Source organism: Ruditapes philippinarum, unplaced genomic scaffold (genome assembly GCF_026571515.1).
Source record: "Ruditapes philippinarum isolate M1 unplaced genomic scaffold, ASM2657151v2 ctg3430_1_1_1_1, whole genome shotgun sequence".
NCBI classification, from domain to species: domain Eukaryota; kingdom Metazoa; phylum Mollusca; class Bivalvia; order Venerida; family Veneridae; genus Ruditapes; species Ruditapes philippinarum.
In genome coordinates this window covers 36826-59808 of record NW_026860251.1, presented here as the reverse complement: position 1 = coordinate 59808, position 22983 = coordinate 36826, and the positions used below count along the sequence as shown (strand labels likewise).

The following is a 22983-nucleotide window of genomic DNA, read 5'->3' as shown; positions in this document are numbered from 1 at the left end:
ACTTAATTCAAACAAACCAAACCACAAAAGGAAGTGACGTTATGTCAGTGAGCGACGCCCGTCATGTCGTTGTATGTCGTCTTCCGCGTTATTCGTTAGTGTTTACTCCATTAGGTCGATATGCCTTTAACATATTTTTCACAGATTTTCGATTGTTTTTCTGAATTGCCCGGTCCCGTACAGTTTTCGTGCATCGCAGATATTGTCGTGAGAGTAATTGATAAACAGCATGAATTATATATCACTTTAAAGTGAAATCTTTCTCAAATAAGGAAACAAAAGAAAAAGGCCGTGTGACCGGCGTGTCGTGAAAACGACTCATTATACAGTTACCTTAGTAACGTAAAACCGGCGCACGACAAAAAATTGGGTATCCTTTAAGCACTACAAATAAACGTCAAAATTCAGGGAAACTGTGTTTACGTATTCCTGACGTCACTAGAAAATATGACGTCATTTGCCCTATTGTAACTTTTCCGTGTGGTCGTCAAAGAGTTGATAAATTGGTATTAGGGTATAGTATTTTTGTAATCATTTTTTTAAATCAATAAAACTATTAAATGGCGCCGTAACTCTATATTTATAAAGTAGTGTTCATAATTTAGTTTGGTACACAACTGGTACTCTTTCCTATGATTATATTTTCCCACACATTAAAAACAGCTGAAGGGATGGATGTTCAAAACACTTCATGATTTTCAAAATGCAGCATTCTGAATCATTTGTACAATTCCAAGTGACCTTTACAGGGTCACATTTAAGAAATGGGTTGACCGCAACATGCGATGCATCGAATGTAATGGGGAATAATTAAAAAGTTGTGAAAACGTGTATGACGCTGTAACATTATGACGGTGACTTTGACGTCATGCGTTTAACGCGCGCCATTGCAGCTGTGATTGTATTATATAGAGGATATTGAATTAGCGTAAGTTCAATTCTGAATTTATTGCACGAGTTAAATGAAATTATATTATACGAGCCTCTAGCGAGCATAATATTATTTTATTCAACAAGTGCAATTAATTCAGTAATGAACTTACACGAATTTAATATTCTATTTATCACATACCCAAAATAAAGACCGTTTAAAGTGAAATAAGTCATTTTTCATTGACGCGCCTAAAGTATATGACGCTAACATTTAGCGCGTCTTTACACTATGTTTGAATAACGCTAATGACGTCACGTCAATATATATGCACGGCCGTGCAATACCATATTTACGGAGTCGCAAAATCGACACGGGTGTGTGATAAAATCTTTTATTGCTTGTAAAGTGGCATTTCTTTTTTATGTCATAACTTGTTTTACTGTCAAAAGAGGAATGATTGATGCAAAGTATCTACATGTGCACAAATATATTGTACAACCCGCGTATACTTTAGACCGTTTATATTTTATAACCCAATAATTTTTATATAATTATTATTATTATCATTTTATTATTATTATTATTATTATTATTATTATTTTTATTAATATTATTATTACATTTCTATCAGTTTTTTATCAATTGCCATCTAATAGTCGATATTTTATAAAAAAATATAACTAATTCACCTCTACTTGACAACAAAAAAGTATCTTTTACACATTATGGATCTCCGTAAGAAAAAAATATTTTATATTGATGTATATATTCTTTTAACTCCAACTATTTCTCGTTAAACAATTTTTTAGCATGACATATTTTCATTTATTGGAAGCTCATTTTATTCTAGGAGAGATGCTGCTGAATTTCCCTGTTATTTATTGATACAAGACATTAGCAAACTTGTATATCAAGTTACATTCTATTAAAATAATTTCATGTCTTCAGTTATAATGTTTCGGCAGGACCTGTGAAGAAATCGTGTGTACATTAAAAAACATAAACCACCGCCTAGCGGGAATCACACTCAAAATTTTCTTACTCATCCGAGGACAAATTAAGGAATACTCCAACAAAACATTAATAACAACATATTGTTACGGACTGGAACGGGAACGGAAAACAGAGAACATGCATGGTCTTTATATACAAATTTAGGTATTTATTCGGAAATCACATTTTTAATGAAGGTTTCTCAAAAAGTGGGTGGTCTTAAATCGGCGATTGTTTCTTACGAAGGTTTGACTGTATGTCAATTATGGAAAGCTACATGCCTAGCGTATTTAAGTAAAATCTTACTTGTTTTCATCCGGTGATAACGTCTCCTCTCAAAAAACCTCTGAAAAATGCGTTCATTCTTCTGTCTGTCCTGCCTTGTTTCATCTGAAGGATAATTGAAACATTATCAATTAAATCAAATCAGTTATAATAATTATGATATACATACTTTCCATGATGATAACAGTTACCATAAAAGTGTTCTGTATGGTAACAGTTACCATTTAAGTGTCCTGTATGATAACAGTTACCATTAATGTGTCCTGTATGATATCAGTTACCATTAATCACTCATTCTCACTTAAGTACGACATTTCATAAATTCTAGAACTGAAAAATGAACTTTCTTGTATATTAGAATTTTATTCCATTCCAAAATTATAAGTATCTCGACATCTTAAATATAAAATATTACCAGTACAGATGTCCTAGATTTTTCCCTATGACAGGTTTTCTGGATAGAACGAGAAAATAAATTTCGTCATTTTCGAGACACTGGTCCTTAAATTTGTGTATATGGTATGGCGATTTTATTTTGTCTCTTTAAATAAAGAGACTGACAAAAATACATCTTTTGGAAATGCATTTTATATCGAATATGCTTAAATCTCATTTTCAAAATGAATAACTTACAAAATCCACAGATCCATACAATGGACGAGTAAGAAAATGTGAAAATTACTGACGAATTCTTGAAAGTACCTACTTATTTATTATTCAATTGTCAAATGTGAAATAATTTACATCATCTCATATATTGACAATTTATTAAGGACTCGTAAATGATTTTTCAATTGTCTCGTAAGTGACCCAGTCTCCAGATGCTATGGATTGACAGAAAGAACTGTAAATACTTTGAATTATATATTTATAATGATTGAAGATTAACTTATATTTATTAATGAAATGGAGCAGATATTCCTTTTGGCAAGGTTGGGCTTTATTATCAATATTTAAACAATTGAACTAAAATAGTAAAAAAATGAGTAAAAGATCGTATAAATGGTCTTAGAAGTTCAACAAAATTGCTAGATTTGCATAAAATCCAAGTTGTAGTAAACGAAAACAATGGTACGAATCAAAACAAACATTTTTTTCTCATAGAAATATCACTTTCATTGAGAAAATCACTATTTTATAATTTTCTTTCGCTCTGGTCATTTACGGGACAAGTCAATCTTATTACTATTATCTTATAATTGAACTGCAAAACAATGTACAGTATGTTTGTTTAAACAGATATTAAGTATCTAAATAAACTAAAATATTTTATATCAAGATGCATGAAAAGTCATTGTCCATTTAAATGAAACATCTATGAAAATGTTATAAAGTTTTCAGAATGTGTTTAATTAAGGACAAATACTAGTTAGTTCTCACTATATCTGCTCCAAAGAAATTCTATCTTACAGTTAATACAAGATACTCCAATATTATTGCGTTTTCATTGATAAGCGTGGACTCAAAATTTCCTATAACTCGAATGAATATTCCAAAATTAATTTTACCATTTACGGGACAGTTCAGCCAGATACGGGACACGCCTGTTTTCATCTTTACTTCATTTTGTGATTGAAGTATAAGTTTGAATGTATTCGTATATGAAAGTAAGTATCCTTAACAAAATGGTTACACAGATACTCTTAATCTTCATATTTTCTGTGAACTATATTATTGTAGACTTAATATTGCTATTGAAATAACCATTTATAAGTTACCATGTATAATTAACATTGTTTTGCAATTAAGACTCGTAAATGATTTCGACTTTGAAGACAAGCAATTCAAATTTGATTTTGAGAAAATTAATTTTCGTAATATCAAAAACAGTTTTATATGTCAAAATCTGCAATAGAATAACGAAAATAAGCTGTAGTTACTGTTAACCACGACTTTTTGTACGAAGATACGTGCATTGAAACATACTTCGATTTAGTTGAAGACATGCTGTTTTTCGTACCCCTTCCTTGCAAAAGCAATTGTCACTAGCAAAATCAAACCAATAGGCTAGTAAACTTGCGCTCAAATTAAATCTTTGATGCAGTACCAATTGTTAAAACATTTTACAAGAATGTTCGGGCTTATATATCTCCACAAATGTTCATAGAACATTGAAGACATGGAATGTCGTACTTAAGTGAGAATGAGTGATATGTGTCCTGTATGATAACAGTTACCATTAAGGTATTCCGTTTTGTCTCGTTACCGCCCAATGAGCGGGGTCCCCTCGTTACGGATATTCCTATTTGAACTGCAACATATGACTTATATTATTAATATATTATTCATCTGTTAACCTGTACTCATTTCGAAAATTGACAATTTAGCAATTCAACACATTGATTAGTTGACGCACTGCATTACCAGTTTATATAACGTGCGAAACTACTAATGTCTGATGTAAAATAAATAAATAATAAATACATTTGTAAATAACTAAATAAAGACAATTTATGGAACTGTGACTTGTGTACACGTAAGATGAAACGTCACTCTGACATTAGACAAACAGTACTTGTCAAATATTGTTCAATACATAAGAACTGAGATATAAACGACTCAATCATCATCTATAATTGTGTAATTTCATATTTGGATATTGAAGGAAATATATACACCAGTATTGTCCTGCACTTCATTTACTTTCGTAAAGATCATTGGATAAACACAGGTATCTAACGAATATATTGCTTCACACGTCAGCGCGGTGTGGTGTGTTGGTAGATCTTAAGGTCTCTGGTCAACTCCATGATATGAAGTTTCTTTTCCCCCTTTTTTAAGGCAGGTGGGGGGGGGGTGATGGCTTTACTTGCAAAAATTAATTTGAAACTGTTTTAGTACAAGTGGTTTAAAGATTCCTTTTAAGTTTTTTTATTCACAATTATATTTGTTTCATTTCATCATATTATTTTTACTCAAAATTAAAGCGCGTTCAATGAATTTATAGATAAATCGTCGCCCCGTAATTGCGCGGAGTGAGATGAAGAAAAAAAACAGCGCGCAGCGAAAACAAGCTCATAAGCAGGGTGCGAAACGAGGGAGTGCGCTTATTAGCTAATTAGTTTAATAAATGACACGCGTCGCCCCACGCCCCTGCTAATTAGCGCGTTTTTGCTATTACCATTTTATCGTAAATCAATAGCATGAAATGTCACATGTGCACACATAGATGAATATGATCATGATGATGATGTCGCTGCTGCTCCTGCTGATTATGATTATGATGGATGATTGTGATGATGACGATGATAATGGTGATGATGACGATGATGATGTTGATGTATATGATGATGTTGATGATGATATAGATGATAATGACGATGATAACGTTGATGATGACGATGATGATGATGTTGATGTATATGATGATGTTGATTATGATGTTGATGTAGATGATGATGTTAATGATGACGATGATGATGTTGATGATGACGATGATGATGGTGATGATGACGATAATGATGTTGATGTATATGATGATGTAGATGATGATGTTGATGATGACTAGGTAAAGGAAAAGCATGACAGGGCCTGCACTGACCAGAATTTTGTGTAGCCAAATATACTTCATCTTTTTCTTTTTGTTATTTAGCAGCCTGTACAAGCAAAGACAATTCTGTAAGAAACTTGTAAACATTGTTGCCAATAAGCACAACATAGCTGATTACAGATTGAGCCCTGTATGGTTATGAAAATGATGTTGAGTTTCAGAACAGTTTTCGTACATTAATATAAACATTTATCAGGAGTGTATTCACCGAAAGCTACTAACACGATGATGTGATATAACATTATTTATGAATCCCTTAATGAAAGAAAAATCGTTTGATTTTTATTAAATGATTATTGTAGGTATTTATTGGCTAAATAATGCCAAATTTAATAGCAAATATGGTACCTGATATTTTCAAAGTCTAATAAAATAAAAGGAAACTTCATGTTAAAAGTATTTTATATTTTGCAAGAGGTATCCGGACATTTCCCCTCCCGTTATTTTTTCAGGGCGGACAATTTCCCTCACGTTATTTTAGCAGAGCGGACAATTCCCCTCCCGCTGTTTTCAGGGCGGACAATTTCCCTCCCGTGGCTGTTGAACATATAAATGTTACAATATTGTTTATGTGAAAGGTATTTTTAATCGGCTTTAAATACATTTTGCTTGTCTATATTGACATGAATATAAACAAAACATAACGCATTTTTTGTTAAAATAATCTTTATTTCGTCAATACATTTCCACCACGGATTTATATTACATCCGTGATTTCCACGGTGCATATCCATATCGGTACCCTCTTTGCGAAATCTGCTCAAACGGTACCCTCTTTGAACATGCACAGGTCATTCTCTGCTAAAAACAAACCAGCGATGGATAACAATCCAGTAAAATTACATTGTAATAAGGAAAGGAGGTATGACATGTAGAAAATATGTATACCACGGAACACTAGAATGTTTTATTTATGTGCTGATTTGTCATGTACCCGATTTTCATGTACTACAACTTCACACGTGCGTGTTAAAAGAGGGTACCGTTTGAGCAGATTTCGCAAAAAGGGTACCGATATGGATATGCACCGTGATTTCTGCAGCGGTAAAATAATTGTAAATAATTGGTTTTGCAATCAAGGACACATTTAATTAAGGGCATCATTGATTAATGATTTTTTATTGACAGTTTGTTCATCTTAAGCAGCGGCGGCAATGATTAAAGGCGGTATAATGTCACCTTTTGTGAAATAATGCTTCTTAAAAGTTCCGATCTTTAACAGTTTGTTGTAAAGAGAAAAAACTCTCATCTTTAATAAGAATGGTTATTTATTTTTTTATACACAGTGGCGGCTATGATTAAAGGCCGTATAATGTCACGTTCCGCTCTGTGAAAAAACGGGAGGGGAATTGTCCGCTCTGCTAAAATAACGGGAGGGGAATTGTCCGTCCCATAAAACTAACGGGAGGGGAAAAGTCCACCCTATTAAAATAACGAGAGGGGAAATGTCCGGGTTGTGAAAATAATATGGAAGGGGAATCGTCCGGGAGGGGGATTGTCCGGGATTCTTTGCAAGATCAACCAAAATACTTTTATTAATAAGAAAATTCAGACTTACTTTGGAAACAGCCTCTTATTTTTGTTCATTTTAGGGATATTTAGAATAAGGCTTTTTAAGTTTAAAATGGGTGGGGCATGGTAACATTTTATATATATAAAGTGGTATCTTTTAGGACATATAGCTGTCCTATGTTGTCAATTTTACAGTTCTTAATAGTGACCATTAGGGATGTCTTACGTAAAGTCCAGACTGTGTGAAATTGCGACATTTACCACAAGGTTTATGGCGACTTTTAGCGATTGTTGCAACATTTAGCGTCAACCATGCAACAATTAAATTCAAAAATTCAGATGCGACATAAGAGGCGACGCGACTTTGCTTCAACATATTCCGATCTTACACGCTACTCGATCACGTTAACAACAACTGTTTGAAAATAAAGAACTTAAAATGATACGCCATATAACTTTAGAATAAAACGTTATGAATTGTTAGTCTGTGTGTTTCACCATACATATGAAATTTGTTGGAATAAAATATAAGGAGATGTTCAACGCTTCGACTTTGCAATAGCATTACTTGTTCAAATGACATTTCCTGAAGAAAAAAAGGAATAACTATTATAAACTTACAACTCTAAAATGTTTTACGTCAATGATAAAATAATAAATAAGAAAACCATCAACAGCACGCTTTGTTTTTCTCAGTGATGGAAAATAAGATAAAAGCGACATAGAATACGGGACAGTGCTCTGCAAACATGCTTATCAAATTATTTGCCCTTAATAGTCAACATTGAAATAAATACCTTCAACAGTTTTTGAAAAAAACAAATGCAAAATAGTATTCGTCAAACAAAGGAAATAACCAGCCATTTTTCCCAAACTGCTTATGCGGGAATTGGTAAACTGGTCAGCAGATTCTAGTATACATGTGTTCCTAAGGCACCGTATGTTAAGTCTGCTGACCATATAGTATAAGAAGAAAATATGGCATAAACCATAAACCAATTTTTACTAACATTGCAAAATAAATTAAAACTTCACTGTTAATATCATTTTCCTCTGTTCATAAGCAGTTTCTCAAGGTGGAGCTAAAATCACTTTGGCTATATATAAAACAAGTGGACACAGAAATCTAGTATATCTTTTATCATTTTTTTTATTATTTAATTATCTCTAAGAAATATAAAAGCGCTATGTTCATCAAGCACCAAAAATGGCTCGATCTTAGATATTGATAAAAATCTGAAGAAGCGTCAATTTGATAGGTAGTTGGTAGTTGGATATTCGAATAACCTACTTCCTACTAGCTGGTAGTTGGTTATTCTGAATCCCCCACTACCTACCGGCAGGTAGTTGGTAATTCGAATTTTGCATGTTTCCCTTAAAAAAAAACAAAAAAAACAACAAACAACAAAACTAAACAATACGAATTTTCCGGATTAAATATAATGGATAGATGTGTTTTTCAACATTGAAACACATTGTCTCACTATGTCCACCAGCGGAGTCAGTTGGCTATAGTACAATATGCTGACCAATTAAACTTATACATTGTAGTAAGATCTGCTGTTAAGTTAATCTTAAAGTGAAAATTGTTGACCACTTATTTTAGATAAATAGAAAAAATTATGTGTAGACGTAAATTTCTAATTACATGTATCTTTGTTTACAATGTTAGTAATATAATAAATTATACATCTTACAAAACAATAAAACCACTGATGACGATCTATGAATATATTTCGTTTCTCTTTTTTACTTTTAGTAATAAACAATGATTTTTTTAATCTTTTAAATGTCAACATAAGATCATTTTCATCTGAAATATTTCTATTACATTGTATATTAAAGTTTCACACAATTTATTACATTTTCCGTCTATGTATAACTCTTTCAGTATTTATATACAAAATGATTCTTATTATTAATTTATGATTTAATTTAAACATTATTAGTATACAGAAAACAAAAAACAAATAAATAATAAAAAGAAAAAAAAAAACAAGAAAAAAAATTGACAAAAGTAAAATTATTCTATACCGTCAGCTATGGCCATATCTAACCTAAACTAATAAACTAAGCTTATACATGAGCATTTTAAAATTGATTATGATTGTTCAATCATATCATATTCTACTAAAGCAGACTTTATTTTCCTTTGGATCAAATATATTTACATTCATGACACATTATTAAAAATTACACTCCATCTTCAACCACGTGGTAGAACTACTTTCGATCCTTAGCAAGTGATTATTGATAATAGCCGAGATGATCCGATCGAGTCGGGTGATGAAAATTGACTCGTGGAGCACCGACGTAAATATAATAATCGATGCAGTCGCAAAAGTAACTCTTTTATTTGTTGAATTTGTTGAAAAATTGATAAAATATTTTATTTTTTTTAATGTAAGGTGAAATATTTTCATCTCATTTTCTTTTGTTTAATTAGCGACAATAGGTTGCTAAATACGGAAATCATCTCCGCTTGAACAAAATAGCGTGTGGGATCTGTTTTTCTGCGCATCCAAACTCCAAACCGGTCTTAAATAAACGATAAACACCGCTCGGACCGATCTTATTATATCGATATATCATACATGTATGTTGAAGATGTGATTACAATAAAACGAAGTGTTTTTAAGGAAGTCCGGTAGATAATGTTTTGTTCATTATGATTTATTATTTGCTATATATCTTCTGTAAACATTTAATCTTGAATTTGATAAAGCATGCTTCCAAAAAGCTGGTATAAAAAAGTATATCTAGTATATTGCCTTAATGTGAATGACGCAGACTGACATGCGAGTATAAAACAAAATAAAACCATAGTCACTTCAAAACTATATTTAATATTATCAAATTTTAAAGTCATTGCTAAATGGTTAAAACGCTACTTGAAAAAGCAGCAAAATATTTTGTCCTTAATTTTGTATACCAATATGTGTATTAAATAAAAGAGACATATGTCACGGTTCAGAACTGTTCACTTATTAGTGGAAATAATGTGTAAGAGGCCGGATAGCTTAGTACATAGAGCCGCGGTACGATATTCCGAGGGTCCCAAGTAGTGTTGTCCCAATTGTCTTTGAAAATCGATAACTAATCGGACCACCCAACAATCGGCGACAATCGATAGTCTTTTTTAATTCTTCTTTATTTTAATATTCTACAACCGCTGAATTGCCTAGGGAGTAACTTTTTACACGCAGTCAAATAGAAGATTCCGAATCTCTTTAATTTCAGACGATCTTAAAGTCTTTTTTGTATTCAAAACCTGTTTAACATGATTATACGCTTCCTTCGCAGCTCGCTGAATACACTCAAGTTACTTCATACAGTGAGCGATAGTGGTACATTCGACCGATGCGCAGGAGAGTAACATGGTTAATACTACTTTAGAAAATTATAGTGTGTAATAACATTACATAATAAACCTATTTATGATTGGCGACGCCGGTGAGCGGCGTCGTCTTTTATGGAATGCTTTTTATTTTGGCCTATGGAAGGAGCTGTTATTATTATCAGTTAATGTCCTGTTGTGTTAATTAGTTTTATTTTGATTCGTAAAAAATAAGTAAACAAATATGTTGTTATATTTGTATTTAATAACTTTATGCAAAAAGCATGTGCATTGTAATATTATTTTCACGAAATTGCAGGCTTAGTTTAACAGCTTGGCCCTTAGTTACTAAAACCCGGATTTCGAATATCGTTGTGGTCTACATTGATGCCGTATCCATCATTCATTGATTTATATATTTTCATTTTTTTCTACAAGAAGAAAGTGCACCTGCAAATGAGTATTAGGATAGGTAATGAACTGTTGTAAACGAATATCCTATTAGTTTTATCCATATTACGTTTATCTGTTGCACAGAATGATTGTTTTTACAAAGTGTACCAGTATCCGGATGTTGAAAGCTATCCTATTTTATGCAATTACTGCTGTCATATGGCCATCTATTTTTTGTATTCGCTGCGTTAGCAGTGAATACAGTTCTATCACAATTTGCGGGATTTCAATAGAAGAATGGGTACCGAACAACGCAAAGTAGTTCTACACAGATTTTCTTGTCACACACAAGTGATAAGATTTTGAATTGTCAGTAGTTCATTTTTGATTGTGTTATTTCTATCGTTCTATGTTTTCAGGATATAATCAGTAAAAAATATCATTAGTATTCATTCGCGTTAACTTTGCGTAAGGAAGTAGTTCGTACCAAAACAAAGTTTTCGACGCTATATTTGTATGTGAAAGCTGATCTCATCATTTTCTAAAAGTAGGTACAGAAAACTTACCAATATTATTTGAACTTAATGTAATCTGTTTTGGAATTCTTATTTGGATTTCATGATGTGTAACAGTGTTGATAATTCAGGTGTCTTGATATATTTTTTGTTGTTGTTTGAGTTGTTTCCCTTGTTTTCCCGCAATATCACTAGTTTTGTCTATGTTTAAGCGGCTTTGTTTGTAAAAAGTTCAAAGTGTTCTTAATTTATTGGAAATATGGATTATTGATAGTTGGTCAGTATTATTTTGAGTTGCATTTGGTTTAAATTAGTGTTTTATAGAGTGTATGTCATAGATGATTTTTTAATTAAGTAACGAGTGTGGTCTGATTTGAAATGTCATCAGTTTTCGTGATTTGGAACCTTTGAGAATTGTTTTCTGAAAAATCCGTTAATCTAGCTCTCTGTTTACTGAATCTCACAATTTATTCATATCACTTTGCACATTGTGTTTATTATATTTTGCAGAAGTTACAGCAGAGAGAGAGAGAGAGAGTTTGACAGTATGCGTGTTTGAAGAAGATAATGCTTTTATTGGTACATTCAATTCCACAAACTGGTGAGTTTAGAATTTATTTATGATTATGATGTATTTTATAATAACTTCATTAAATGAACTTATGATTGTGGCGGCCAATATAAAGCATATAGCTATATTATAAGTTAATATACCTACAGGTAAATTAAGCTGTTCAATGTGTTGTAAATATTTAATACACCATAAACACTTTCAGAACTAGCAGACGAGAGGCTATAGCTATATTATAAGTTAATATACCTACAGGTAAAGTAAGCTGTTCAATGTGTTGTAAATATTTAATACACGATAAACACTTTCAGAACTAGCAGACGAGAGGCTTTTCTTATCAGTAGTTTTTGGAATAAAGATAACCGGTTGTTTTCTCACTATATAAATTGTATGTAAAATGGTCTGACATGTGGTAGGGTTAACTGTTCATTTGAATACTCTGTGGAGTCAAAAGATGTATTGAAGAATATACTGTGATGAAGCTAATATCCAACGTTTGCTATTGGTGTAATACATTTTAAAAGCGGACATTTAATCAGAACAAACTAGCGGTTTTGTTTAAGCATAAGAGATATCAATTTTACTCGAAGATAAGGGAAGTAACTCGTATTTTTTCACTTGATATACCTCGGTTATTTAAGTAGATCATATAGAAAGTGTGAATGGGTTTATTGTAATTGACCATAAATTTGGAGGTTTTTATTTAAATGATAATTATGCATTTCAGACAAAGGAAATTGATTTAACTCTATTTTTATGTTGATGTAATTTGTTTAATTTCAGAGTGTTGATTTCCTCGATTTCATTGACTCGATGATTCATTCTCTGATTTATGATTGTTGATTGAATGTTCTAATGATCAATCAACTTATTGATTTACTGATTGATTGGACATGTCATGGAGCTTAATATAGATGGAGAAGTAACTTACACGTCATACAGTTAAATTCAGTATTATTGGGGTTGTTCTAGTGCAAGTTATCATGTGTTTCGGGATTTTCCAAGATTTGATGCATCCTGGGTAATAGCCAAAATACCGCCATTTTCAATTCCAAGAGGAACATTGACAAAAAAAAAGAAGAAGCATTTTCTACTTACATAAGAAGCAATAGTTATTTATGTTAAAATGTACCATACACACTTTTCCACACAGATATTTCTAAAAAAAAAACAATGTCGGCAACGGAAACAGTAGTTCATGGATATCGCCGAAGTTTAACGAAAGTGCGAGAATCGGGGGCTAGTGGGAAAACCCGATTATCACCGAATCGCACTGTGGATCTGAATCTGACTATCAACTATTTTCTGAGCTTCCTATCCATTGTATATATATCTGTGGACATGTAAGACGAATATATGTGAACTGTAAGATGTTGAAATGTGCCGAGTTGTTTGTTTAGATGAGAAATACACAATTTTTGGAGAAACTTTTTGTTTGAATGATAAAGGTATAAACACTTGTAAATGAACATCAGGCTACCATTTTCATAGTAATGGCAGGGCTTCCATTAATGGAAGTTTGTGAGTCATTTCACTCCTTGAATTTGGCTTGTGACTTCCAAAATGTAATGCTTTTTTCTTCTTTACCAATATTTTGTTACTTCCAATGTCAAGACATTTTGCAGTCTTTTACTTCCAAATTTTGGATCTTAATGGAAACCCTGAATGCCAGTGGACCTACATGTTTCACCTAAATTGTATTGGAAATATGTGAAAAACTTTCTTTTAACAAGTTTCTAGCTGAAGTTAAGCAGAGAAATGCATTGGATACCTCAGAATATTGCTATGTTGTTAAAAAAATTCCAAGCCTTATGGTCACATATTCATGGAAAAATTCGAAGAAAGGAAAATAGATTGTCAGGTGTATAGATTTCCAGTCTGCTTATCATTTACATACAATCTGGAAAACTTCAGTAGTGTCACTGGGGTCAAAATTAATCCTGTCTAATGGTAATGTTGTAAAAAGTTCTATTTTTTTGTTTAAAGCATAAAGTTTAATGCATATATGTATTTAATAGAAATTAGATATATGTATGGATATTTTGTGTAAACAAACATGTGAAAACCCTGGAACATCATTGCTAAAGCAATATTGTTAGGTACAATACCATACATTTAATAGGCAAGAAAGGTATGAGCATTTACTATAGATTTAGGATGCAAGAAAAGATAAAATATCATTCCTCGCTTCTTAGTGCAAAAAGTGCCATATCACTTTTATATTTATATTAATGTTTACTGCATAAAACACTTTCTTACTTTTCATTTTTAGCTAGACTATACAAAGTATATGGAGAGCCGTCCTACTTGCCCCAGCGTCCGCGTCCTTATTCAGATTTAAGTTTTGGTTTTCCATATCATCAACCACATCTTATGTGACAAGGTTCATAACTCTAGCACCACTATTTTCAGATTTATCTCCCCTTGAACTTAGAATTTTACTTAATTTTTTTTATTTTCTATCGTTACTTCCTTATTTCTTAAGGGATCAACTTCATACTTCAAATATATGTTCCTTATCATCAACCACATCTTATGTGACAATGTTCATTACTCTAGCACCAATATTTTCAAATTTATCTCCTCTTAAATTTTCCTAAAAAAGTTATTTTTAGCTCGACTATTCGATAAGAAAAAGTAGAGCTGTTGTATACACCAGTGCGTCAGTGTTGTTGTCGGCGTCTGTGTCAGCGTAGGTGTAATAACTTATGTTAAAGTTTTTGTAATATCTCAAATGTCAAAGTCTATTGATATATGGCTTTGAAACTTTGCACACTTGTTCACCATCATGACCCCAACCTGTAAACAGGAGGAGATAACTGGATCAAGCATTTTGACAGAATTATGCCCTTTTTCTGACTTAGATTTTATGTTATTTAATTTAAGTTTGCATACCACCTCAGATATTTTCATATACTATTGACATCTGGCCAGAAACAAGTTGAAATTTTATACTTTTCTTTGAGAGCATAATATGACTCTCTTCAAGGCCTATAACAGTAACATGGATGTAAAGGAAAATTTGGCCCTTTTGTTAATATTTAACATTACCAAGGCTCTTTTTCTATCAAGCACTTAGAATGGTAGAGCGTTGCTGTCCTACCGACAGCTATTATTTACTGCTACTTATTTATTTCTTAAGGGATCAACTTCATATTTCAAATATATGTTCCTTATCATTAACCAAATGTTATGTGACAAGGTTGTTACCGCTAGCACCAATATTGCAAGAATTACCTCCCCATGAACTTAGATTTTTTTACTTGAAAAATATTATTTTTTACTATGACTTTTTTAGTTTCAATGGCATCTACCTCTTACTTCAAATACATATTCCTTATCATCAATAACATCTTATGTGACTAGGTTCATAGTTTACTCTTAAAGCAATATTTTCTGGTTAATATCCCTTTGAACTTTTTTAAAAAGAAATACTAGTATTATAAGTAATTTAATTTACTTTTTAGCTCACCTGAGCAATGCTCAGGGTAAGCTTTTGTGATGGCCCTGTGTCCGTCTTCGTGCGTTGTCAACTTTTAACATAAACAACATCTCCCCTGAAACCAATGACTGCACATCGACCAAACTTTACAGAAATGATCCTTGGGTGGTCCCTTTCAAAGTTGTTTAAATGGTTCCGGTCTGTTGCATATGTAGGTCATAGGGCCAGAAAAGGATTTCAAAAAACACAAAATTAAAAAATCTTCTTGTCTGTACATGGGCCAGAGCTTTGATTTTTGGTAAATGGTATCATCTATGGGTCCTCTACCAAAGTTGTTCAAATTTTGTCCCTAATGTCAAAATTGGCCCCGCCCTGGGGGGTCATAGGTTTTTCCTTATATGTATATAGTAAAATCTAAAAAAATCTTCTTCTCTGATTTGGCAAAGGCTACAGATTAGATATTTGGCATGAAACATTGTGTAGTAGACCTATATCAAGATTGTTCAAATAATGGCCGGGGGGTCATTGATTCTCATTACATACATATATTGAAAACTTGAAAAATCTTCTGGTCTGAAAGTAAATGGCCTAGAGCTTTGATATTTGGTCTATGGTATCACCTATAGGTCCAAAACCAAACTTGTTCTAATTTTGTTCCTAGAATTAAAATCGGCCCCGCCCTGGGGGTCATTGATTTTCCTATATGTATATAGTGAAAACTTAAAAAAATCTTCTTTTAAAGAACCCAAAGAGCTAGAGCTAAGATATTTAGCATGAAACATCTTCTAATGGTTGTTTACCAAGTTTGTTCAAATAAAAGCCCTGTGGTCAAAATTGGCCCCGCCCCAGGGGGTCATTGATTTTCCCTATATGCATATATTAAAAACTTTAAAAAATTCTTTTAAAGAATGTAAAGAGCTAGAGCTAAGATATTTAGCATGAAATATGTTCTAATGGATGTCTACCAAGTTTGTTCAAATAAGAGCCCAGGGGTCAAAATTGGCCCCGCCCCGGGGGTCATTCATTTTCCTTACATGCATATAACAAAAACTTGAAAGATCTTTTTTGATGAAAAAATCAAATAGCTAGAGTTTAGATACTAAGCATGAAACATCTTCTAGTGAGTGTCCTCCAAGTTTGTTCAAATAAAAGCCCTGGGGTCAAAATTGCCCCGCCCCGGGGGTCATTCATTTTCCTTATATGTGTATAGCAAAAACTTAAAAATCTTCTTCGAAAAAACCTGAATAGCTAGAGTTCTGATATTAAGCATTAAACATTGTCTAGTAAGTGTCTACAAAGATTGTTCAAATAAAAGCCCTGGGATCAAAACTGGTCCTGCCCCAGGTGTATCATTGTTTTAACTATATGTGTAAAGAAAAAAACTTGAAAAGATCTTCTTTTAAAAAACCCAACAAGCTAGACCTTAGATGTTTAGCATGAAACATCTTCTAATGGGTGTCAACTAAGTTTGTTCAAATAAAAGCCCTGGGGTTTAAACTGGCCCTGCTCCGGGGGCCTATATACAGGTGAGCGACTTTGGGCCATCATGGCCCTCTTGTTTATATTTCTTATCATTACACATATGTTGTGTGACAAGCATGACTATTTCCAGAATTAACCCCCCACCTTGAACTTATTTATGGAATTTATGTAAACAAATGTTCGTAGTTTCATAGTTTTGTCTTCCATACCAACTTATCTCAGCCTCTTGATATTTGGTATACAATATTGACGTGGTCCCCTACCGTCGGATTTGATTTCAGGTCTGTCGCTCACCAAGCCCCGTTTACCGTTAAATTTTCAACATTAATGGTCAATGGTAGGAAATTTTTGTGACAGATTTTTTAGCAACTACTTATCACAGGCTCTTGATATTTGACAAACAGCATTGACACATGGTCTTATACTGTGGGATTCGATTTCAAGTCTTTCACTCATCCACTTCCTGTTAACTGACTTATTTAAATTTTCCACATTAATGGTCAGTGGTAAATATTTTTCTTATAATACCTTTAAAATACTATGTTCACAGTACTTTTTATTTACATGCTTAAGTTGTTCTTAACATACACAAAACAAACTTGTACATTCCTTTATTAGAAATTGTCTTTTTTATTATGCTAGACTTAAATGTGCTTGTCGAATAATATCTAAAACACATCATTACTTTTTTTCTAAACTAAATGCGATATATTTTTCATATGCACTTGAAGTTTAACACATACATGTTAAAGTATTTCGGGTATTTCAGCTTCCTCTAACATTAGCGTAAACATTGCAAAAAAGTTTTCACAAAACATTTCTCAGGAGCGCATCCTTAGGGGGTTTACATTACAAGATTACGTGCACGTCATAAATTTTAGAGTATGACACCACAAGAGCCACGATATTTTGGGAGCACTAAACATTTTATTTATTGGACAGTCACATGTGTGTCATAAAACTTATTGCGACATTTAACGTGATATTGCAACATTAAGTGACCCTGATTTTGTGTGATACACAGGGCACTGAAAGTGCGACATTTACAGTCAGGGCTATTGTGACATTTATAGCAGCGATGTCACGTTAAACGGAACATGCTACATGTACTTGATAACGCTTTCAACAATTGACTGAACTAAAGAACTTAAATTATACCACACCGTACAATCAAATGGGCAGACAGCAGTTCAAACGTCGACAGCTGTACCAGTATATGCATGTCGGCGCACGAAACACAATTGACGGACGGTAAGTTTTCATCTATTTTATCATATCCTAACTTTGTTCGAGTAAATCAATGTTATGGATTCATAGTCAACATCCAAAGGAGCATATTTACAAATTTCTTGCCCTTTGCAAGCTTAACTTCACGTGAAGTTTTACTGAAAATAACGACACTATCCGATGAGATGCGTTTTTTTTTATTTTTAAGTCACAAAAAGTTAAATTTTCTCATGATAACAAATCCTTTTATCATACGATTCGTAAACTTCAGCATTTCGTCATTAAATATTTCAAACCATACCTTCAAAAATGCTTTTCTGTGAAAGTTATAGGGTATTTAAGTTTGGGTGTCATCAAAATTTTAGTAACGCCATCAGCCGTTCGCCTCTTTTTAATGATAACATCGACAGCCATTCATCGGCAAGAATGAACAACGCTGAGATGGAGAAATGTTTTTTCTTAAATAGATGCTGATTTAAAGAGAACTTCATTCAGTACGAAGTCGAGCATGATAGATCTGCCACTTTCTATCTCCTTTATAGAAATAAATTGGACAACTACAGCTGCTTCGTCTCACTTCGGATTTGAAAGAGGTCAGTGATCGTGTTTTGTAGTGAAGAAGGACGTTCCATTTAATCAGAGCAGTTGGCAGAAAAGTATCTTGGTAAATTTTGATAAATTACTCATGGAAATAAGAGGCACTTACAGTGGATGGAAGGAAGGAAGAAATGAAGGAAGGGAGGAATGAGGGAAGGAAGGAATAAAGCGAAGGAAAAAAGGAATGGAGCAAAGGAAGGAAGGAAGGAATGGAAGGAGATAATGAGATGGAAGAAATGGATGGAGGGAGGAAGAAGGAAGGAAGGAAGGAAGGAAGGAAGGAAAGAATGGAGGAAGAAAGAAGGAAGAAAGGAAGGAAGGATAATGTTGGAAGAACTTTTGTCCCAACCTTTTTTTATGAACACTTCATTGATTATGTTTGTTAAATTATGAAAATGTTTATTGTGTGTATATTTATACAATAAAATATTGTTAAACTAAAAAGGAAAGGAAGGAATTTGTCAATCCCCAATTTAATGACTTCATAATGCATCATGTAAGATTTTAAATGTAGTAATCATGGTATAAACACTTTAAAGTGAGGTGGTTCTTATTAATGCAAAAACAATATCTACAAAGTGCATCTTAAATTATTGCGAAAACAATATTTACAAAAGACTTGCAAAAATCTACAAACGTTTAACGATCAATTAAGAGCTATTATTTTTATTATTATTATTATTATCATTATTATTATTATTATTAGTAGTATTATTATTATTATAATTATTATTATTATTATTGTTATTTTTATTCTTATTATTATGATTATAATTATTATTATTATTATTATTATTATTATAATTATGATTATTATGAGGTAACAGCCACTTATTCTGATAAGAATAAATTCGATTTCGTCTGCATATATAACAGTAAAAATATTTAGACAATTTACGTGGCTATTTTTATTGTTTTATTGTTCGAGTTTGTGCCCTGTCATATAGTTGGTATACAAATTATTTGTCTGTTAATAAGCTGTCAAATTTCTTTTCTTAGAAAATAAACTGCAGTCTAGTGAGAGGTGTGTCTCTCTTTCTATGGCTCCGGAATAACACAGTGTACAGTCTTTTTTTCCAATATATCTTATATCTTTGCTGTTTTTATTTGTTTGGGTCGTCAGACCAAACAAATAATTGTAGCGAAATTTCAGGCTCTAATGCTGTTAATTGCAAGTGCCGAAAGTAGTCCGCTTTTTTGAAGTGGTTACTTCCCTTAATATGTAACACAAAGACTTTATATGTAACACAAAGACCGAAAAATTCAGGGGAGATCACTGCGTAAATATGGTCACATGACAGACGCATGAATTTTCAAGCAAAATAATTCCCGAATGGTCGAAGATTTCTTATATTGTTTTATTCTTTATTGATATATATATGCTTATAGTAAGTGCCATGACTATTTACACAAGTGTTAAACAACAGTTAGCGTCGTTACAAACCCTAATTTAGAATAATATGGTTTTCTTCAGGCCATTAAGATATAAATTCACCGTGTCCGAGAGGTCTGGAGTTCAAATCCCAGTTAAGGCAATTCATTTTTTTTATCAAATTGTTTAAGTCAAATAAACATTGGATTGAATATCAGTGTTGCAATTAGTCTTATAGCCAATCTACTACAATTAAAACACTGGAAAGCATTGGTGGCACTATAAAAACAAATTGGTTTATAATCTCACAACCTTCACCTTTCTGACATTCTGAGACCCAAACAAATTCAGCTCCTTCTGTGCTTTGATTGTATTTTCTGACCGAAGGTCAGTAAATACAAAGCGGACATTCAATCTCTTACACAGAATATCACGACAGACCTAACAACAAGTAGTTCTCAAAACAGCTTAAAACTAGACATCTAAAAGAAAGAAATATTTTTATTTTGGTACAAGTATCTAACAAATTACAACGCATTCACAGTTTAAAAGTAGCGTTGTCTTATAAAATTGTCAATAAATGCACAATCACAAATTACGCGGATGAATTTGATTTTAATCAATGTAAATGCTATTTTTAGCGATGTCGATTACCGAATACTACACAAATAAATCTGACTGCCTAAATCTGACTGCCGAGTAGTGGAATATATAGATTCTAAATGTCGGACTGTTTCGGCGAGAAGATTTTCGCTAAATTATTTACTTCAATTTTAAACAACATGTTTATCCTGACTAAAATACCTCGAAATTAGTAAGGATTACAAACCCGGAATGCAATGGAAGTTTTAAATTAAGAATGACTAGATTTTATTCAGACGTCGTTTAAATAACTTCTCCGTGGTGCAGGGGTAACGCGCTCGTCTAGTGTGTGAGAGGTCTGGAGTTCAAATCCAAGTCGAGGCAACTTTTTTTTAAATTCTTTTTAAAGTGTCTTTGTTAAGGAAGTAGCCATGATATGCAAGGATAAAGTGTGGCTGTCATAAAAAATGAACATAAATGATTTTTTTGATGCAACTCTACTGTAGTTATGCAAAATTCCGTATGTATCAAACTCTGGTGCCTTGCAAGATGAATTATAATACATAAAAATAAACTTATACAGGAAAATACATACAGATATACAGTATGATTTAGATTGCAAAGATCAGAAAATACCACAGAGCTTGCAGCCCTTTGATTTTTTTTTCAGATTCGCCTTTTAATTACAGAAGTAATTGATCGCTTGCTTTTAATAATATAATAATTTTCCTTGAATAAATCTAAATTGTAATAAAATATTTAAAATCGATTCAGTTACCGATAAAACGCTAATTTAATCTAAGTGTTTTGATATTTTTATAAGATAAAATGGCGGAATTTCAAATGACACATTTACTTTGGTAAATAACTTATATGCAAACTTTCAGATCATAAACTCGATCCAATTAACAGATTGCTACTTTAATTGTGAAAAATTACCCAAAATTGAAAAAGCGTTGCAACGCTTATCACTCAAATCGGACTAAGAATAGCAAAAACATACGATTCCCAATGTATTTCTGAGTATTTTATTGTGTCGCCTCTACGGAGTAGTGGCGACATATAGGGATCACTTCTCCGTCGTCTGTCTGTCCGTCTGTCCGTCTGTCCGTACGTCCGTCTGTCTGTCCGTCCGTCCGTCACAAAACTTGTCCGGACTACCCCTCATAAACTACTGGTGCAATTTCATCCAAACTTTACAGGAATGATCAGTATCAAGTCTAGTTGTGCATATTGTCAGCATTTGCCGGTTCAATGATTTTTGTCAGAGTTATGGCCCTTTAATAATTTTTAATTTTAAAGTTTGTCCGGACGTCTTCTCTTATACCACTAATGCAATTTCAATGAAACTTTACAGGATTGATCTGTAGCTCAAGTCCTTGCGCATATTGCAAGGGTTTTCCGGTTGAATGATTTTGGCCGAGTTATGGCCCTTTGATAAAAAGGTGTTTTTTTCTGTGTGTTGCCAGATACACAATAGCTTGTCCGGACTACTCCTCATAAACTACTGGTGCAATTTCATCCAAACTTTACAGGAATGATCAGTACTAAGTCTAGTTGTGCATATTGTCAGCATTTTCCGGTTCAATGATTTTTGTCAGAGTTATGGCCCTTTAATAATTTTTATTTTTAAAGTTTGTCCGGACTAGTTCTCTTATACCACTTATGCAATTTCAATGAAACTTTACAGGATTGATCTGTAGCTCAGGTCCTTGTGCATATTGCACGGGTTTTCCGGTTGAATTATTTTTGGCTGAGTTATGGCCCTTTGATAAAAAGGTGTTTTTTTTGTGTGTTGCCAAATACGCAAAAGCTTGTCCGGACTACTCCTCATAAGCTACTGGTGCAATTTTATCCAAACTTTACATGATTGATCAGTATTTAGTCTAGTTGTGCACTGTCCGTCTGTCTGTCTGTCACAAAATTTGTCCTAACATGAAATTGGCCATTATGAGGCGACACATGTGATTACTGATCGCTCTTGTCTTTTTAACTTTTGTACATATTTCTAGTTGATCTATGTGAGAAATTAAAATTTTATGTTTCTAGGCTTTTGGACCTCAGAGGAGTTCCTTGAAAAATCAAAGAAAATCTGTGAAAAAGTCATTAAGAACTTCACCCAAATCAAACCAAGCACCATTTTATAAAGTAAAACAACCCCTTAAGAAAACACTTTTCCCGGGAAAACTTCCCTATAATCCGGTCTTCGTCCCCGGGGACGTTGTCCACAACTTTTAAAATGTTATAATAT

The 22983-nt window shown here is 32.8% G+C and overlaps 1 protein-coding gene and 1 long non-coding RNA gene across 2 annotated transcripts in view; one reads left to right on the top strand and one right to left on the bottom strand.

The window, feature by feature from the left end:
• LOC132759390 (uncharacterized) overlaps window positions 1-22983 on the bottom strand; it is a 114192-nt gene that overhangs the window by 73300 nt on the left and 17909 nt on the right. The window lies entirely within an intron of this gene.
• Window positions 11344-13093, top strand: LOC132759407 (uncharacterized). The gene is made up of 3 exons (XR_009629706.1): window positions 11344-11736; window positions 11970-12060; window positions 12814-13093. It is a non-coding gene; the product is annotated as an uncharacterized LOC132759407 (long non-coding RNA).